Here is a 21,598-nt window from a genome sequence, read left to right on the forward strand (position 1 = left end):
TGTCAAGCTGCCTGCAGAGTGAGGACAAACTATGGCAGCACAAATGGGTTTCATGTTTTGTGAAATTATTAAATCATGGAAAACAATATTACATATTTCTAAATTTGGTGGATCTCTGTGTTTGAGAGTACATTTTGAACAAAAACAATTACATTTTTTAACTCTTAAGTGGCTACTATTCAAGTATATAAGTAAGTATACATAGATTTTTTTTTTTGCTTGGGCAGAAGAATTTCACTTTCACCTTTTTCACTAGACAATTTGACATGTCAGTAAGAAAAGCACAGGTTTAAATAATAAAATTAATGATGGCTGAATGCCATTTAGCTGCTTCAGTTTCAGGGTTCTTGGTGTTTTGCATGCTGGGTCACTGTCACACACGGCTTACTGGGGCCCTTGAAAAGAACTGAGCCATTGTTAATGTTAGGTAAGTAAGTAAGGAACTGACTTCTAACATGTTAGCCAACACAATTTTATGAGGCAATGGGCCTTTTTCACAGTAGACATTTTAACATGTCATAGTAGGGAAGGCACAGGTGTTCCTTATATCTCTGTTTTTGGGTGTCAGGACTCTGACGACAAAGACACAGTAACTTTACCGAGGTGCTTTTCTAGCTGGATTTTACTCCTGACCCCGCCGGCCCACTCAGACCTCAAGGTGGATAGTGACTGATGCCCGACCTCTCTCTCACTCCTCTACTGCTTGACGCCCCTTCTGTCCTTGCCTTTACCCGCCATGTCTTTGTCGTCAGAGTCAGAGTCGTGGAGGGACCCGCTGTAAATGACCTTGGTACTGTATTCCATGGCGGCCCTGAAAACCTCCTCCTCTCGGCTGTCCAAAGCTCCTGTGCTAACGGTGTAAACAACATCACTCAGCCGATGCTCTGCGCTCCCAGCCCGGGCAGAGACAGCTAATAGGACTGCTGACTAGTTAAGCAGCAGACTTAAACATTGCTTGCATAAATGGAAAATCAGGTTACATTATATTTCATTTTCATTTTCAAATTTGAATTATCATTTGTATATTGTCCAATGTACAGCGGGTTACAACTTTGAAAATTAAATGTCGGACAGCTTTTCCATTTTCATTTTAATAGAGTCATAGAACGTCCATACAAGTATGTGAAAATGAAAATGAAAATTGGATTGTTGCATTTTCATTTTTACTCAAATAACACATGCATATGTGGAAAATTATAATGCTATTGTGGAATTACATTTTCATTTTCAGGTTTACATTATCATTTCAATATAGTCCAGTATACGCTTCCATAGCGTACAACATCGTTCTTCTGTTTTGATTTTCTCTTTGTGCTGTGAATCTTTTATGATTTTTGCTTTATCTCTCATGCATTCCTTTACCCTTTGATCCATATGTTGTGCTTCATTTTAATTTGAAAATATAAGAAGGATGGGGGGTGGAGTTAGTGGGGTAAGATATTTTCAGTTTTTCTACCATTTGCTGGACCTTTGTCACATCTGCATTGTCAGAGAGGACATTTTTCTCAGTGCTCTGTCACAGTGATAGAACATGAATAACACATTCTGCTATGAGCTGCGTGGGTCTCATCATCAACAGACCCTATTATCTTCACCCTGGCATTTTCCTCAAGCAGCCCTATTCAACAAGGAACAGGTAGTTTGGCCATTTTCCAAAGCATCACACCATTAACAATACACACCAGTGGAGAGGACATCTTATGTAGGCTTAGCTATGAATCAAGCAGATACCAATTTCCTTCCCTAGCCAAAGACAGATCCGTTGTTCCTCTTGTCTGCTCCAGTGATTCCCTTTTTCTGAGCCAGAACTCCATTATAAGCCCTTTTAATGTGACTTTAAAATGCAAGAGGGTGCAATTATCTGCTGTCTGGTTTGGGAGGTCAGTCTGTGCAGTAATCAGGTGTTTGGAGGGTTACAGCCTGTAGCTTCTGGCTCTTTAGCCTTCTGTTCCCAAGAGGGTAAGTGTCATTCCTATTAAATGAGAAGCTGTATGCTCAATATTATCCAGCTTGCTGGTGGATAAGTGGCCACTAGACATAGCCCACTGGACTGTTTGCAAAGGCACACTTTCTGACTGAGAGCTGAAAATCAAAGGAACTGACATGTAGGGAAAGGGCTTTCTTCTTTTTGCCCTCTTTTAACTAAGCGCTCTAGGTTTTCTGGCTTTTTGCCTCTTTTAAGGTTGTTGATTAATTCAAAGAGATCGATTTGCAGGGTTAAAAGTAAATGACCATGTGAAAGAGATGGAGTGATTCACTTTAAGAATAGAGTAGATCGCTGAATACTGTGAATAGTTCGACTTGGAGACTCCCAGCTGTGATCTTGATGTCGAGACAATGTTTGATATGTGTTTTTTGTATCGGCTGAAATATCTGTGAACCAAGGGTGTTCATTTAATGATGATTGAAGGAGATAATGGCGCTCCTTGTTGGCTGGTTAATTTACTTTATTACTTCTTAAAAGTTACTTTGACTTGTAGATCTGCAACATGTTGAATGCGCAGTTAATTGAGGCTGTTCCACAAGTGGTTTATTCTCATGTTGAGTTAAGTTGAGACTGTCCATTTTGGGCCAGGCAAGCAGCAGCTTCTTATGTTATTGCTGACTGTTCATCATCGGCACCCCCCTTGTCATGTCCCTTTCACTCCTTCTCTTGTTTGGCTTCCTCTCTGCCTCTTTCTTTGAGGTCAGAGCGAGGCCCCCGGCCCTCCTCCAGGAGCCCAGCCTTGGATTGGAGACATCCTCATCTATCAGTCCAACAAAAAAACTCTATGTAGTCAGGGCCATCCTGACCCTCTGTTATCAGCCCTTCCTCAGATAAGAGGCTAATGAGCTGACATGCTCACAAAATAGACTGGATTTTCAAGGATCATACTGGTTTTTTAATTATATACTTGACATTATTGTAGAATATTTCCCCCAGAATGCTCTGAGTTACAGAAAGATTTCCTACCTTGCAGGCAAGCCGTTGGTTTCAGTACATGTCAGTATGTCATGAAAATTACAGTAAATACATGAATACATACAAAATTACATGAAAATCAGTCAGTGAACTTTCAGTCTGGTTTATTTGTATTGTCAAAGCTATGTTAACATTGGAAATACAGAGACTGTTTTGAGAGCTCTTTCTTGGTGGTGCATTTCAAGACACCCAATACATCCAAGATTTGTGATTTGGCTGCCAAACACTTTGCATTCTTAAAGTATTTTATCTGGAAATCAGACTCGGACAACAAACAACAAACATATATGGATGTTGTGATAAGGATAGTGTGGATAGCAACATAAGTTGACAAAAAAATGGCAAAATCTTTACTGTAGTGAATCAAATTTTAAGTCTCGGCAAACTGAATTTAATTCTTAAATAGAAAATGCTTAAAGCTTATTCATGTCTGTAACTGTTGGGCAACCGTTTTTTCCCCTTTGCCTTTCCTTTGGGGTTTATACTTGTCAGTAAATATCAAGTTTATCATGTGTTGAATCCATTTGAGGGTGTCTGGGCCTCAGAGGTTTACGTGTAAGTTCTTGCATGCTGGCATGCTCATATATGTATTTCCAGAAGAGTGCATATGACTGTTTATTTCCATAGGCGTATGTGCACACAGGAGTGTTTATTTCCAAATGTGTGTGTGTGTGTGTGTATAAGAAAGTGAGCTGTGTATAGAGAGCAAATGCTCTCAGCAGCATATGTTTAGTACCGTGACAACTCCTATTCTCCCAGCACTTTAACAAATAGAAACAGTGCCTAACAACCTGCAAGGGGTTCTCAAATGTTGTCAGTAATGTTAGGAAGCAATGTATAACATAATACAACTGTTGATAGACACTCGCAGGACCATAAAAGATGCTCCATTCACGTAATCTTAACAGGCCAGAATTATGTTGCATAGCTGTGACAACAAAACAAAACAAAAAGATAGCTAACAAGCTATTAGAAGGGGTTTTCATTTTTATGACTACAATTTCAAAAAGGTATACACGTAACACAATACCCATACAAATCACTGAAAATTAAAAAAAAAAATAAAATAAAAATAAAAATAAGTTTAAACATACACAAATTGAAATGAAATTGCATGACAATAAAACTGCAGTAACCTTGGAGCTTTTAAAATTGCATATCGTTATTATGTGACATTTTATTATTATTGGCAATTTAGAATTTCCTGTATTCTGTGGACAAAAACAAAAAAACATTCACCAATAATAGCACTTATAATGGCTGTCACAGCTGATTGGTATCTTTTTTATGAGGATATACATTACCATCCCTTTCAAGTTTTCAAAATGTAAATCAGTTTTAGTAGTTTTATACTAATCTGAGAGTATATTTTAGTTGGACTTTAAGTGTCTCTTGAACTAAAGTATTTTAAGTGTACGTCTCCTGATTAACAGCTTCGATTTGCTACAACTTGTGTAAGATTATTGTTGCCCAGAGGCACGTTTATTGAGTTGCACATATTCTTTTTGGCAGCTTCAAAAACCGCCTGGAGTCTGTCTGCTTGGCTGTTACTGTTAACTCCGTCTTCTCTTACTTATTGAGAAGGAATCACTCTCTTTCTCTCTCTCTCTCTCTCTCATTCTCTCTCTTTCTCTCTCACACACAGACACTCATGCGCACACACGTACGCACATAGTGCTGTAACTTAACTGACTTGGTTGGAACATGACCAAGGGTCCTTGCAGTGATCCAAGCCACCCTTTTCCCCTGCAGGCCTGAACACTATCCTCCACTTTGCTCCACGTCACCCTTTCCTGCTATAGCCAGACACAGGCAGCACCTCAGCTGTATTTACTGTCCTCTCCTCTACTGTGATTTCTGACCCATATGCAAACTCTTATCTTCAAGGCTCCATTGAACTTTGTGTCATGGTAAAGCTCATTAGTCGGGCATATTCCTGCATTGTGTAGTATTGCTTCCGTCTGGTTTCTGCCTTGGTCTGCTGTAAATGCTGTAAACAGCACTGCAGAGCACCACACCTGCAAGAGGTAGTCTCTCCAAGTGGCTCAAAGGCACATGGGAAAGTGTGTGGAATATTTAATGGGTCCTCTGCCAGCTTCTGTTTCCCAGACATATGTGTAAAATGTTTCGGTGCATTGCAGTTCCTCTTTTACCCTGAAAGTACTTAACTAACTAACTATATTGTGCCAATACCTTACTTTTTCTGATTAATGCAGACTAAGAACATCAGATTTGCCTCACTGGACTTAAATATTTGAGAAATTCTCCATTTTGTAGTGGCTTTAACTTTGGTTATCAGCTTGATAACTGACTCCACTGTGGTATCAGCGCATGTCTAGTCTATAGCTGCTTTCATTAAGTTTCCAAGAAGCTCTGATGTGACAACAATAGGAATTCCACTGCAAGTTAACAACAAAAAACTGTTCAAAAACAGCTCACTACATATGCTACAAGTATAAGTAATGATCAGAGATGTAGTGGATACTAAACTCGCACCATATTTCTTATTTCTATAATAGATTTCATTTACCCTGACTGAATATATCTTGATGAATATTGCAGATCTACAGTTGATATCACCCCAAAATATGTGGTCTTTTGAGGGAAAAAATCTATTGTAATATTGACAATTTTCTTAAAATGTCATGGATTTAGTTTACAGCACATACAGTATTGACAATTGCACTCAGTTGATGAACTTTATTGGTTTCCCACCTTTTTATTTATTACTTCATTAGACATGCTGATGTAGGGAAGGAGGTGGAGGTCTATAGAATGATTAAGAGTGTCTTCCCCCACCTGTGAAGGGTTTCATCGGTAGTTCTTATTCCTGGCACTGATAGTGTGACTGAACAGAATGAGGCTACTCTTTGCATCTGCTGCCATCTCATGGCTGCTTGCTGCACAGTACAAAGTAAGTGTTTGCTATTTCAATGTACTGCTACCTTACCTGTTACTGTAACATCTGTATTACTGTAATAAGAAAAAGATAGATAAATGTAAGTGAATTGGTGTTGGGTGTCTCATGCTGTCTCCTGCCTGCTTGTTGTGCACTGTTAGCCTTTGCTCTCAGGATATTCTAAAGGGAATTTGCAGTGTTTCTGATTTTTTTTGCTGTAGGTCACAACATCAGTTCATAGGTAGTTGCAAGTGCCCAGTTCTCTCTCCATACTAGAACCACTTAACCCATCTATTGTTTGTTGTCCTGGGCATCTGAAACACATCTGTTTTTGTCTGAAGGTTGCTGATAAATGAAACATGATACAGTATGAAGAAGAAGAAGAGGAAAATGGAAACAGATAACATTTGGAAATAACTGTGTTGCTCTGTGTGTGTGTGTGTGTGTGTGTGTGTGTGTGTGTGTGTGTTTGTGTGTGTATGTCTATGTTTCCCAGAATATGCTTGTTCTTGCGCTGCTTTTTTTTTTTTTGTCTTTTCTCTTTTAATGTTAAGAGAGAGCACTTCTGTTTCTCACCCCTGGGAGCATCCATGTGTCCATCATCTCTCTTTCTGCAGACATGCAATAACAATTTGGATTACTAAAGTATACTCTTTTTTGATTTGACAACCCAGGTTCAAGCCCTGCTTATGCAATACCCCGAATGCTGTTCTGTAGCTGACACTGACCTCCATTTTTCTTAACGTGGCTCAATAGAGGATCACATAGTTACTTTACCACCATCAACCATGGAGTAATAGTTTATACGTCCTTCATTCGACATAAACATATTCAGTACTGATTTCATAAGAGGTTTGTTTTTGTGTTTCACCTTAAACTCAGGTGTTTTTTTTAACTCTGTGTCAATAGGAGAGGGAGCTGCATGCTGGAGTCTTTTAACTTGCAGCGTCAAGCTGCTAGGACCAGTAAGTACACTAGGGGGTGCAAGTGCTCCAATACTGAGTATAGGGAGGTGGCTCCACCAGCTGATCACCTCCTCCTCCCCCTCAATCCATGGGTCTGGAGAGTCCAAACCTGCGCGCAGCCCTTAAGCTGCCCTCCTTCTCTTCCTGTCTGGGGTCACACTCATCAGGGCATCACATAATAGAATCACAGCAGGCTGCGGACATTATCATTTGAATACATTCTTTTTACATGAAAAACAGCCGCAACTCAGGCAAAATGTGCTGTCACAGAGGTATTTTAGTTTAATGATGTTTTTTTTATGGTGCATCTGCTCTTTAGAAAGAAAAACAGAGCCAAGAGTGACAGGAATGAGGAATGAGAGGGCGGGAGGCTGTAAGATGGATTTGAACCAGAAATATTATGGGCATCATATACACCCCGATCATTAAAAGGAAGAAAACCGGGAGGGAAACTCTGAAAGGAGGGCGGTGGTTCATGCACATTCATATTTAATTTGTCATTTGAGCTGCTGTTGCATCAGCTCTTGTCATTCTAGTGACTGAGTAGCCAGTGCAAAGTCTGCCTCGACTGTATGGTGTGCTGCTGGGGTTATTGTGTTGCCAAGGGCTCCATCCGTAACCCAGTAGGTCATGGGGGGTTAGAATATCTAGGTTATAGTAATATAATCTCTCACCCATGATCGCACTTACTGTATATGCAGAGGGCTGCAGTGAAGGGATAAGGGTGTGTGTGTATGTACGTGCCCAGGGGCTTGCTAAGTAGGTAAATGGGGGATGTCCCAGCTGGTGTGTGTGTAGCCTCTCCACACCCCACCCTCCAGATTGAGAGGCCAGCTTCTGAGTCCATGGCCCAGAATTCTTACCCACCCTCACACCCACACCCTCCTGCCTCTCTAATGCCCCCCCGTCACCCCCCATTTCCTACTCAGGACAGACGGCCTCATGGGAGAGACATGGGAGGTCTCCATTAGCAGGCCTGCCCCTGATGTGTGGCTGTGGTGTTGCATTCATGGACCTGCACTGAAGAATAATGGGAGTTAAAAGCGATGGTGTCAGCTGTGAATTTGGATAGGGGGCCTGAAAGTGTTGTGCACAGGGTTACTCTCAGCTCACATGGGCTAAAAATGTTTTTCCACATGGAAATGACTTTCGGTCTAAATCTTTGGACATACTGTGTGTTGCAGGTATAGAATGTCATCAGTGTAGTGGGGGAAATGTGAATTAGATCCCAAGCGATACTGGATTTTCTAAGCCAATATTGATATTTTAGAGTTTAGAAAATCTGATTATGATATACAGTAAATGCAGGGAATGATGCACATACTGTATATATGAGGGTTACATATATAGGTTACATATGCACATGCATTTTTTGTCCTCATTTTGGCTGTGTCTGCCAGCATATTCTGAAATAGATTCTGATATTTTTTTCATCAAGCAATAACCCAGATCTTCTATATCAAAGTGTCCTCCCTTCCCCCCATATATCCATCTGCTTTACCTCTTTCAATCCTTCAGCTTCCCATTGCTGCCCCTGACTCCCCCTGGAACCACTCTGCTGTCCCCAATACAGCCATCTATCCATACTATCCAGATTCACTCCTTAGGCGCTGACCCACTGGAAGCTTTCTGTGAATCCAGGCCACACCCAGTGTAGAGGACCCAGTTTTGTCTTGTTTGTTACACCAAGAGTGCTGGAGGCCTCGTCATGTTGCTAAACCTCCACAAACACCATTCAGCACCAAAACATGGTCCAACTCTCTGTGCACACTGCGTGCTGTGTTAACAGGGGATGTAAGGGATCTTCTTGACATCCGAACAATAAGATATGACTACATTTAAAACCTAAGCAAGAAAAGAAGCTGCCTCAAGTAACAGACTTTGCATGCTCATGTGTGAGTGATGTCTTTAATCACCCCAGTAGCACAGAGCGTGCTTTTCTTCCCTTTTTCAGTACCAATTACCATCATTGACAGTGATGAATTTAGATTTTGACACGTTGGCTTTCACGCAACGTTGTCGCCCCACGCTGTAACAGCAAGGAGGCTTGTTTGCGACAGAGCCGGGGAAATAACTACGCAACATATGGGGCTTTATGATCGAACTGTAAACATCCAAAATACTTTCACTTTAATGGAAAGCATGCCCCATCAAGTAGGGTGTGGGAGGCAGCATCTAAAAGCCATTAATGGCCATGCTTCCACTGAATCCTTAATGACTACGTGTTGAAAATAATGCGTCCAGAACTGCACCAGTGTTTGAAATCATTGTTGATCAAATGGAAAAAAATGGCAAATGGTGCCCTTTGGCTTTCACTCTATTTCCAAAACTAAACAGCATTTGTCTGAGAGACAACTGTGTGTCGTTTAAATAATTCCTCCACCTGATTCTCTACCATCCTTGGGGGTAATTTGGAAACGACTCATGAAATTTCAAGTTCTCCATTTTAATTTCCTCAAGAGTCTACTCCCATTATCACTAAAATTAAGCTATAATCCATTGTATGGTAAATTGAATAAATTGGTTTGGGGATTTAGGACGTACCTTATTTATGAGGTGATTGTGCCCTGTGGCAAGCCACATTTCTCATTTCAAAAAAGATTATGGTTCCCTAATTGATAAGATAAACAGGCCATTATGGGGCCTCTTTGGTAAACCTTGTAAACTGAATTGAGTCCCCCCCCCCCCGTTGTGTAACACTAATCCATCTCCATGTTTCTTAATGTAGTGCATGTAACAAGGCAGCATTGTTATCAGACCCTTTCAATTATGATGTGTACTCCAGGCTAAATAATTATTTGTGCTCAAAGCAGAAACGTCTATCTCTGCTTTTGGACTGAATGTTAAAGTGGGCCTATTAAAGTTACATTATTTGGACTCACTTTCATGATGTAACTGGGGTAAATGGGAGTGCTGGAAGAGAGATAGTGGCATGGAAATCCATTAAGAGCCAGTGGGGAGAGGAAGGTGGGAGCTGCTGCTGGGAAAATGATGGGGAGGCGGGTGTAAGGGGACATGTAGCAGAGGTAAATTGGCCTAATTGGCACTTTTGGCCGTCTTGTCACATACCTGCTTAATTGGCGTGCCGAGAGGTCGGAGAGAATATAAGCAGGGGCTCTGGAGCGGGTGGCTTACGCCTGCAAATATGTGGGAATCGTGTTTGTGTGAGCGGCGGCGGGGATTGACAGAGCTCAGAGTGCATCTTTCCGAGAACCAGAGAGACAGTTAGAGCATCAGCTCATCAGCATAAAGCATTAAACATTTAAGCTGACCTACAAAGGCAGACAGCCCCCCTTCAGTCACACCCATCACCTCTCCTCCCTCTGCTTCATATCCTCTGCTCCCATCTAGCTGTTCCCCTCTCCATACATACACACACTCAGGCACAACAGCTCTGTTTTCTTTGGTTGATAATGAGGACTTGGCAGGGGCAAACTAGAGAAATTGGTGGTTTGAATGGCGAATGAGGGACGGTGGGCTGTGCTCTTGTTAAAATAAGAGGAGCTCTTTAGGTTTTAGACAAGTGGCAAACCTGATGCTCTTTGTTCTCTCTCCCTTCAATCAACCACTCCACTTCTGTTAAACAAGGGGGATAGCTTTTATGACCTGCATTTTATTTTGGAGAAAAAGAAAACAGCATTGTCCACTTTTGGTATTAGCTGTCTCCTCTTTGCCAACAGCTATAATTTTCAAATGGCTTTTTGAATCTCATCAGTTTGGGTTTCAGATGAGAATTTGATTTTTAAATGAAGGTCTAAATGCTATATCCAAGCCTTTTGTCTCCTAACAAGAATAATCTCTGGGAAATATCCTGTGTCAGTATAAAGATAGGATTCTCTTCTTCATTAGAGCCTAAGTTTGCAATTTGTCTAATGAAATGGATGCATTTTTCTAAATCTTATTGTGTCTTTAAAGACATTGGCATGAATATATCAGCAGCTGCACTCCAAAAACACCTAAGTTTGTCTTCACAACTTTTAACTCCTTGTGTCATGATTTAATGCAGAAAGCATTCCACGAAGATGCAGCAGCTGTAGCTTTTACTCATGCAGCTCAGTGGTTCTTAGGGAAACAAATGGGAGAGATGCAGACTGTTATCATGATCGACTGCAGATGTCTTTTTGTGGCCAGTGCACTCTGCTGTGGAAATGGTTTGGGCAGTGAAAGAGGGAAGAAAAATACAACAAGGATAAAAAGGGGAAATGAGAGTCTCTCGTGGTCTGTCTCTCTCTTTCTCTTTGTTTCTCGGTCCATCGGTGGTCTGTAATAGATGTGATGGAAATTGATTTCCAGGTGAATTATTTTGTGTGCCCCTCAGTCTCAGGGAGACAACAATCTTTCCCCTTCCCCCCTCCCAGAGAGGCCTGTGTACTCTCAGGCTGTACTTTGCTGTGCGTCTTCCAAGAAGGACTGCTTTAATTGCTCATTTCAATATTCTGGACTGTTTCCATGACTCTATCACCTCAAGCCTTCCCGCTCAGCGTTGAGCACTACCTGTCTATTAGGCAGCTGATGTGCTGATCGATAAGATGGAGAGCTATGTTAGGAAAGAGCAAAGCTAGAATCACTAGAGAAAAAGAACAATTTTAAAGGGCAAGAGCGCCCAAATCATTCTCTTTCTTTACCCCGGCAGCAGTCTCGATCCTTCCATCTACAAATCATCGCCTTGTTAAGCCCCCTTCAAATCTTATCCTTCTGGGTAAATGCCAACGCCATATTTGTGAGTTTTAGAAGGAAAACTGCCACAAGAAAATACACAATGTTCAGCCCTGTGAATGGGGCTTTATCATTAACATCGCCCTCTGTTTTCCTGGGTCTTGATCAGACCTTCGGGGTCATTTTCTTTGTTTCTTCTTTACAGAACCAAAGCAGAAGCTAAAAGGCTACAGTGTGCTTTATCGACAACAGAGGAAGGTGGTCGATGAGTCAACATTATTGACCTGGGGATATGGGACTGAGCAAAGATAAACTCTGCTGAAGGGATGATCAAGCTTACTCTAAGTTATGTCTTGCATCATCAGCTATTTGGGCTTTGAAGCCAAATCCTGCTTTGAGTCAAGGTCAGACATCTAGGCTTTTCAGGCTGTGTTATATTGGAGTTGCATAGCTCCGTCTATTCCACTGTATAATACACATATATAGTACGACATGACACATAGTGTTTCGTATTGTTTGAAGCTTTCAAACTAGTACCTTCTTTGAACTAATGATTAACACAAAGTCATATATTATCATACAGCTAGTATTAGTACCTAGAAAATCCCAATCCGAATTGTTTGTACTTCCTGCAAAATCTGGATGACAGTCCATGGCATTTTTACAAGCAGTGTGTCTACAGGCACATTCACTTGAGCTAGGACTACTGTAGATGAGCAATTTGTGGTCATGGTTCCTAGTGCTTTCTTTGCACCAAAGCCACGGATCATTGTTAATACTCCAGCCTTGGCAACACACAGTTGTGGAAGAAAAGGGGAAGTAATGCTGGAAAAGGTCAGTACAATACCAGGCAACTAAGTTTTAGGCTGGATAACTGGACTTGGCAGTTGAATTTTAATGTGCTGCATGATAATTGTTCATCAGAAGAAAAACAAATAAAGATTTTTAACATTTGAATATCAACAATCATTACCATGTTAGTTCTTAGACATGAGTTCCATTAGTGCTGCAGCTAATGAATATTTCAGTTGATCTGTCAGTTTTTAGGTTTGATTAATCCATCCATCCATTTGCCTACAAAATGTCAGAAAAATTGAAAAATACTGAAAAATGACCATCAAAATTATCCAAACCCCCAAGTGCAAAATGAACATCTGAAGATCTTAAAGAAAACAACTACTTTGCACGTAATGAATGCATTCAGTTTCTTCATACCTCCACCTGTATGTTAGCATATCATCTCAGGATGTATATTGGCTGGTGATGTGGTTCTCAGACTCAGAGCCAGAGCTCATCCAGCTGCATCTCACTTCCTGGGCCTCATCCAGAGGTTGGAGCCGGCAGGCTAGGCAGGCAGGCTGTCTTACTCGAGCAAGAAGAACTCCCCTGGGGGTTATCGCAGCAGAAATCCCTCCCTCCCAGTCTCAACCACGGAAAAGCCAAAGGAGCCTGACACCAACTCTCAGACCTGCCAGCGCAGCGTGCACCGTACAACAATGTAGACACACACATGCACACATCAACCTACACACACACCACTCTCCCCTGCAGACAGCGGGGTCTTGAGGGTTATGCTGCTCAATTTCTCTCCCTCTTTTCCCTCTCTGGTTCTTCCTCAATCTTGGCAAGAGCTGCTTGCACCTCTTCCACCAGCCATTACCCTCTCGATGTCTCTCCCTTACGCTCACCCTTTCAACTCCTTGCTGTCAATCCAGCTCCCCCGTGTTTTCTCCTGTCTCTCTCTGTTTCACCCTTTTCAAGCTCTTATGATCTAATCCCTCTTTTTTTCTTACTGCACCTGAATCTTTTTAGTATCTCTCTCTCTTTCTCTCCCCCCAACTTCAAAACTCACATTTCGTCTCCCCCGGTTGAAGCAGCCGGTCTGTTCCACCAGCATAGGCGGCTCTAACCCCTCCCCAATCTCTCCCTCTCTCTCTCTGTCTACCACTCTGCTCTTTCAACTCTGCACTAATTTGCCTCCTCTGAGCTCGGTCCTGGCTCCAGCTCCTTTTCCCCCTGAAGTGTGATTGCCTGCAGAGTGTATGTGAGAGCTAGTGTGCGAAAGTGTGTGTGTGAAGAAGTTTGATTGTGTGTACCTGTCTGTGATAGAAAGTGTGCATAGTTGAGTTCAACAGTTAGTTCAGTTTTGTGTGTGTGTATGGCTGTACCTTCGACCCCCCTTTCCCCTTGTAATGAAGCAGACTGCATTAGCAGGCCGTGGGTGACTGGGATCTTGATAGAAGTAAACCACAGGTTTAACCCCCTTCCCCAAACACACAAACACACGCACATGCACACACACACACACACACACACACTACCGTCTCCCTCAGGGCAACTCACCAGCTAGCAAATCATTTATCATGCAGTAATGGCTCTGATGATCCCTCTCCCTCTCCCCATCTCTCCACTTAAGGGGTTTGCCCTAGATTCTCAATCACAGGACAGCCACAGCCCCACAGCACACACACACAGGGCTCCCAGGGTGTGTGCTCATGTTAAAAACATCTTAAAGCTGCTCAATGCATGATTGTAACAAAAAATACACCTGTCTAATCAGCTGAAATCAGAAAGTCGGGCTGCAATGCAGAAAACGTAAATTACCCCAAATGGAAGTGTGCTTTCACATTTGGAAACCTGTGCAAAGGGAAAGATACATTGTAGTGCTGAAATGATTAGTGGTTTAAGTAGCTGTTTGGCAAAGAAAATTAATCAACAACTGTGTAGATCATCAATCATTTAAGTCAAGTGTGAAAGTACATTCTTGAACTAATCTTAGCTCAAGGTCCACTTACTAGCTTTTTCAAAATCTTTCAACCACATCTCATAATCTGAATACCGGGAGATGAGATCATCAGCTGATGGAAATGTTGAGATGCGGTTGAAAGCTCAAAAAAGGCAAGTGGACTTTGAGGTAGGATTACCTTGTCTGTAAATATAAAGCTACAGCCAGCAGCTGGTTAGCTTAGCATAAGCACTTGAAACGGGGAAACACCTAACCTAGATCTGTAAAAGGGTAACAAAATCCACCTACCAGTACCTCTAAAGATTACTAATTAACATGTTTTATTTTGTTTGTTTAATCCGTGCAAAATACAAAGTGTAAACACAACAAGTTGTGGTTTTATGGGGGGCTATGTGCAGGAGTATTTCTTGAGTCTCCACTGGTTGCCTGGCAACCACATGATGACGACAAGACTATAGCTTCATATGTACAGTAGAGACACTAAAGTATTATCGATCCTCTAACAACTAACAACATCTAACTCTTGGAAGTGAGTGAATAAGCATATTTCCCAAAATGTTGAACAATTCCATTAATAAATATGAGGATTTGCTGTTGTCCCTGCTATAGATTGTGAATTGAATATCTCTGGGTTTGGGACTGTTAGTCAGACAAAACAAGCAGTTTGTCACCTTGGAAATTGTAATGTTTGTGCTTTACTATTTTGTGGCATTTTCCAGACTACATGGTTAACTGATTAATCAAAATAAAAATAATCAACAGATTAGTTGATAATGAAAATAATCATCAGTTGCTGCCTATTGAAATGTAAAATCATAATCATTAACATTGACAAAACATGTTAATAAACATAAATGAATGTTTTGCTGCTCCCTTGGACACAGTAATTATTCTGCCTAAAGGCTTTTTTATTTACTATATTTATTTACTATATATTTGAAATAGTTGGTGTTTGGTAAATATTTCAGGGGAAGAATTGGATGCACAGGAGTTTGATGCTTTTGGTTTTTGTGGTAATAATAGAAGCAGTGCATGGTTAGCATTAGCAGTAATAGCCACCAAGGCTGAACAGACAAAGAAAAGAACATCATTGAAACAGACAAGGAAAAGGACATCACTGTTGGAACTACAGAAATGACTGCAATCTACAAAATGGAAAGATAAAAGAAAGAAAAAGAAATTCAAGGATTACCACTATAGTGAAATCCTGTCTCACAAACAGCAGTGGGCAAGTGCTCCATCTTAAGAAAGCAGGACCTGCCTGTGTTGGATCCTTATTTTCTCTCTTATCCCTTTGGTACCCTTTGGTATAAAGCTTCACTGACCGGCCTGATCGGTAAACATGAAGTGCTGTGTACAGGTTTTTAATCCTCAAAATTCCAAAAACAGTTTCATCTCTCTGACATTTTGGGGCTACCAGTATGTAATAATTGCATAGTGCTGCTTAAATATCTCATGAATATGGATGTATTGTGAATATCTAAATTCATAGCATTTAAAGTTCTTCAGCCTGTAAGCCTACAATTCTCTTTTTGAGGTCTTCAGACTGTTTTTCTTGCTGTGTTGTATTTCTCATGAGGGATCAGCCCAGACAAGCAGAGCCACTCTCCCTTAGACTACAGTTGTTTTCATTTTCACATTCATTTCTAGTGGGAAAAAGTGGGCCTATATTTCATTCTAACTAGATGTGATTTTTTTTTAATTTAACTTGATGAAACCTGGATCTGCACAGCTGCCTGCTTCCTATGGTATAATGTGCCAGTAATGCCCATATAAGAAAGAGCTGTGGCTCTGTGGTGCTCCGCTATTAGGAATGATGGCATAGATCTCATGGAAGGCAATCAGGCGAGCTATTGAGTGCCTGGTTCATTTGTTGCTGTGGAGAGGCGAGACATATGATCCGGCCTTGGGTCTCCGGGGAGTCACCTGGCCCTGCAAGGGCTCATAAGGGTCAGGTGGCAAAGATCTGTATTTGATCAAGAGGTTGGGGGGGATTGTCGGTGGAAACCTGAGAGGAGGACTGGGACTTGGAGTGGAGGGATGAAGAAAGAGGAAGAAAGACAAGATTGGAAAAAGGATCACCATTTCCCCCCTGTTTTGGATTCAGGCGGTGTTGTGTCCTGGCCTGTGCTATGCCAGTGTAGAAATTGCCAGTATGTTATCATTCAGGAAATGTAGTGGTATGCGGAAAAATGAAAGGGAGAGGTAAAACAGACAGAATGCAAATGACTTGCAGGTGTTGGAATGGAAATGAAATGAATGGCAGATGAGGTGTTTCTGCTCGCCTTATAGAAATACAGTGACAGAAGTGACCCAAATTGTCTAAAGCACTGCTGCAAATTGCTGCGAGTCAAGCCTCGCATCGTTCTTTCTTCTTTCCTCTCGCTTTTTTCTCACTGTATCTGAGTCTCTTTTTCTCTCTCACTCTTTCACTGTCAATCTTTTTCTCTCTTTTAACCCCCCCCCCCAGACAGAATGGTTTTCGAAATGAAATCTCACAAATCACCATTTTTCAAACCATGGCATGGTGTTTTGTGCATACGAGGTGTTACCGTAGCAACAGGGCAATAATTCATCCCCCTGCTGTCTCGTACAGATCATGTTGTATGAATTTGTCATGACATTTGAGACCGGGATTTTTGCTCTCTGTACCTGTGCTGGTAGACTGATGCAACTGTTTGGGACTTTAACTTGTGCTGCAAAGGGATTGGTAGTTTGTTTTCTGATGGTGGAAAGTGGCGAGGGGCCTGATGTGGAAGGTGCTGGGTGCTCATGGTAGGTGGATGATTGACAATGTAAGAAGTACCCACTATACATGTATGGATTCTGCAGAGATGCAAATTCTGTAACACCTGTATATCTTCGGTCTGATTGAGCACAGTTTTTTTTTTTTTTTTGGGAGACGAAACATTTTCCAAAGCTGCGGAATTGCTCCACGTTTCTCGTCTCAAGGATGAGAGCTGCAAAGCTGTTTTGCTTTGACCCTGTGTCCAGACCTTGTTGTTTACCTCGCAGATTAATATGCGCCTCGGGATGCCGCTGGTGCCGCCGGCTTCTAAATGTCTCTTTCGGTCCGTCGGCATGATTTTCGCTGCCGTTGTTCCTCTTCATTTACCTCGTTTATCAGTTTGTTACCCAGATGAATAATGGATGAGGCCGCTTGTTGCCTCGGCGACATGCCAAGCTCATCATTGTCATGCGTTTGCTCGCAAAAACCAGGTCCACTGCCCTCCCCTGCCTCCCCCTGACTCCACCCCCGCCACTTCTGGATGACAGACGAGTTGACACATCAGCACACACAGCTCCCACCATGACTGAGTCTTGGCTGCACAAGCTGATGAAGATGAAGAGGGAGGACCATGAGAAAAGGATATGTAGAATTCCATACACATACATACAGGTCTTGTCAGGGGTCCAAAGAAGTGCATATTTTCCCTTTTCTATTGATTCACACTAGATTTTCTTTTGGTTAAACCATGCACCTTCTTGATGTGAGGACCCAGTGTTAACCAAATCTCAAACTTTACATTGTAAAGATTGATCATGTAATTGATAGATACCTTTGATTGCTGTACTAATGATAAAGCACCCCCTTTTTCAGTCCAAACTTAGACAACGTGAATTTATGTAATGTTTTAAAAATCTGCTTTGCTCTTTGAGGATGCACTATACCTCCACCTTTGTCGACGCTAGTTAGAAGATGAAATTGAGGCCAATCACCAGTGAAGATTGAGGTTTTTCTGCTGTGACCCAGCATCAGAAATAAAGATACTTTATTGATCTTGCTGGAGAATTTTCTCCTGTCTCCTTAAAAATGGAGGTCAGAGGTCAGGCTTAGCCACAGGACAGCACTCAGGAGCTGGATGCGATTTAGAGTTTTGCAAAAGGACACTTTAGCAGGCAGGATGTTTGTCAAAGCAGGAGTTTGAAGCTGGGGTTTCCAGTGAGGTAAATGGCTTCTTAGCTGTGAACAGAGGGAGGTCATGAAACATCAGTAAGTCCTTTAAACGGGCTCTTGCAGAAATCTCTGTGCAGCTACTTGTCAGGCCTTTTTTCCTGCTCATTTTTTGAAGAGGGAATTATAAAACTTCCATTGAACCATTTGGTTTCCACCTCTTGTACTTTTTTCTTGCAATTTTTTAGCAGACCATTTATTTTAACCCTGCAGCACCTTGTGGCATTTGAAAGAAGAAATCTGTCTGTCTCTATATTTTCCTCTGTCTTGTGTGTGAATGCAAAGTCATTGTGCTTATCTTGTATGAATCTGTGTGTGTTTGAGAGGCTCAGAACATTGTGCAACTGGAAAGGAAGCAGCTAAAGCTTTGTGGTTGTCAGACAGCTGGTCTCATTGTTATAGGAGGGTATATTGTTGTCTGTCAGCCAGCTGTGGAGTCTGATGATGGTTCTTTGGGTACTGGGTACTCTCTGCTTTCTACGGCCGGTAATGACCCTCCTTCCTGGCTTGGGTTTCCTTCCAACTACAAACTACCAATGAGAGCACTGACCCTGCTAACCCCAAAGCTCAGGATACAGTAACACAGACCAATGAAGGGCAGGAGAATCCAGTTTACTCTTCCTGCACCAGCCGAATGCTGACGATGGTGGTCGTCGTAATGGCTGGCATCCATCTTGTGTCTAGATTGTGTCTTGCTTTGATGTTTAAATTAGGACTGCAACTACTGATTCATGTTCAGTTTATCTGTGGCTATCTATTGTTTGAAATTGTCCGATATTAGGGCCTGAGTTTTGGTACTTTGAAGGTAGAAAATGATTTTTTCTTTTCGATATCTTACTTTGAGAAATGTGAACAGATTTTTCTGAAAAATATGTTTTTATTTAACAAAAGAAGCCAAAATACTAACTTAACCTAAATACAAAACTGTCTAAAATTGGTTAAAAAGTAGCAAAAAAAGCATTGAGTTGAGATACCTAGCCCTATTAATCTGTTGATTCTTTTGATAAATTGACCATTATTTAGTCTAAAAAATGCCAGAAAATAGTGGAAATTGCCAAAATACCCAGTCGTCCAGTTAAATTTAGTTACAATTTCTTCTTCTGTCCAAAACTCAAAGATAGTCAATTTACATTGACATCAATAACTTAATGGCATAATCGAGAGACTTTCCTCCCAAGAAGGACAGCATCAGTCATTTCAGCAAATGCCTCAGGCTGCAGTAATTCTGATGGAAGCAAAAGAGGAAGTAAGCTGATGTTGTAACAGGACGTTTGTTGTTTTGGAAGGTATAGACAAATGATGTTGTCCTGCCAATAGGGGTGTCATATCCGAAAACGCTTCTATGTGCTGTTTAAGAGGTCATGGACAATGTATTTTGTCATTTAGCTTGCAGGACTTGTTAATCGATTATCAAAATTGTTGTTTCTGTTCATTGACTAACTGATTGATTGACTTATCATTCAGCACTCATTTAAACGCTTTGCTGGCATACACATTAAAATCTGTTTGATTTGTCTACAGTTCCTGGTTGAATCTATGTGCAAATGTCTTTTGTTTCCTGTTATAAAATCCCTCCGTCCATTCTTCATGGATCAGTCTCATTTCATTCACACTTGGTTGCTAATAGTCAGTATACCTTGTGTGCATTGACACCTGAACTGTATCTGTTTTCATTCTATCAGAATAAAACCCTCCAAACACAGGATGCATTTTAATACCTGGTGCTAAGCGGATAATTCATTTTCCTGACCGCGATCGCAGCCAGAAAACAGCTATTTCGTCATTATGGCACCATATTTTTATTAGGCTTCTACTTCCAGCACACAGGCTTATCTGACTGCACTCTTACCAAAAGGAACTAGAATTATTTACGAAGAGGAAAAAAAGGAATAGCACAGAAGCTGTCATGTTTGAGAGAATAACTTGAGCACATGCTGTCTGATTAGGCATATTAATAATTTATAGCAGTTTCATTTATGGGCTGCGTCCCAACAAGGGGCTATTGCTTGCCAATTAATATTCCCTCTCTGCCCTCTATCTGAGAAGATCCAGCTCGCTGTGCATCCAGCAGCCAGTGAGGGGACGAGAGAAAAGGGAAAAAAAGAGAAAAGAAGTGGAAGGAAAGAGAGCGAGTTCATTACTGTAAATGCAAATGAAATTGTCCCAGTGTATAATAGCTTGTCACTGTCAGCTCTGATGCCAGAAAGCAAATCAAGTAAATCTGCTTGTGTACAGTATGTATATGTCACAGCGATATATGTTGATCCGTCATGCGATAGTTAGAGAAAGGTAAAGACAACAATAATAATATGTTCAGAAAAGCAGGATTATTGATGTAGAACACAAGGGATTTGCTCTATAGTAGATCACAAGGCCTTTGATGGAGCTGGAATCTAAAATAGACTATTTCTAGTTCAAGTCAATGTGCATAATGACAATGTTCCGCTTCAGAAATGCTGCTTATTAAATAACTGAAACCTTTACAAAAAATGTCAAAGAATTCGTCACTTTCGGTCTTGGCATCGTTCCACATCTGTGGGCAGCAGCATATCCCCATGGCCTTAGCATTGTTAGCTTTTGTAATTACACTTCCCTGTATCGCTGACTTTTTAACGTTAGTGTTAACTTACTGAATGGTGATAATTAGGGCTCCCACACAGTTCTCCTTGCATTATTTCACTTACTCCACTATGTTCCCTCACATGGGTTTCATTTGAACACTTTTGTCGGTGCCAATACAATACCTGAGATTCAGTACCGATACCAAAATAATACTTCTTTCAGCACCTTAAGGTGTATTCACACTGAACACAAAGTGAATATTAGAGGCGGTTGCATATAAAGTCATAGAGGTGGACATAAATAGATGCAAATTCACTCTGTGAAGTGAAGATATGTACGTGTAAGTTGGAAATCTTTGAACTTGAGCAAAACATTTGCGCACATTCTGAGGCTTTATGACTCCAATTAATAAATGTACAGAGACAAGAGAAAAAAGAAGACAGTCAAGAGGAAACTAAGTGAAAGAACTGGAATTCCGGGTTTTGAGATCAGTCAGAGTCTGAGTTGTCACACAAACGCAAATCACAGACACACTCCACACGGTTGGTGTGTACGTTGCTAGCTACAGCTAACATCTGTACACTGGCGTTTTTTCGGTGAATAAACATGGATTGCAAAAACATGCAAGGGGAAAATTAGCTTTGCATTTTGTCTGAAAACACCTTTTTTTATTTGATAAAAAAAGGCCAAAGTGCTCAGTGTATCACTGTTAAATAAATAATTCAGCCTAATTAAAATATAGTCTGAAGTTTCAGATCAAGAAATATCTCATCAAAGAATAAGTAAACAAGCCTATGAATATGAACAAGCAATGGCAACTTTGTATATTTGACACTTTTCTGACAGTAACACT

General features: G+C 41.1%; 1 protein-coding gene across 8 annotated transcripts in view; it reads left to right on the plus strand.

Moving 5' to 3' along the window:
* agrn (agrin) overlaps positions 1-21,598 on the plus strand; it is a 254,683-nt gene that overhangs the window by 68,769 nt on the left and 164,316 nt on the right. The gene's annotated exons all lie outside the window — the stretch shown is intronic.

This window comes from Siniperca chuatsi, linkage group LG10, assembly GCF_020085105.1.
Source record: "Siniperca chuatsi isolate FFG_IHB_CAS linkage group LG10, ASM2008510v1, whole genome shotgun sequence".
Lineage (NCBI taxonomy): Eukaryota > Metazoa > Chordata > Actinopteri > Centrarchiformes > Sinipercidae > Siniperca > Siniperca chuatsi.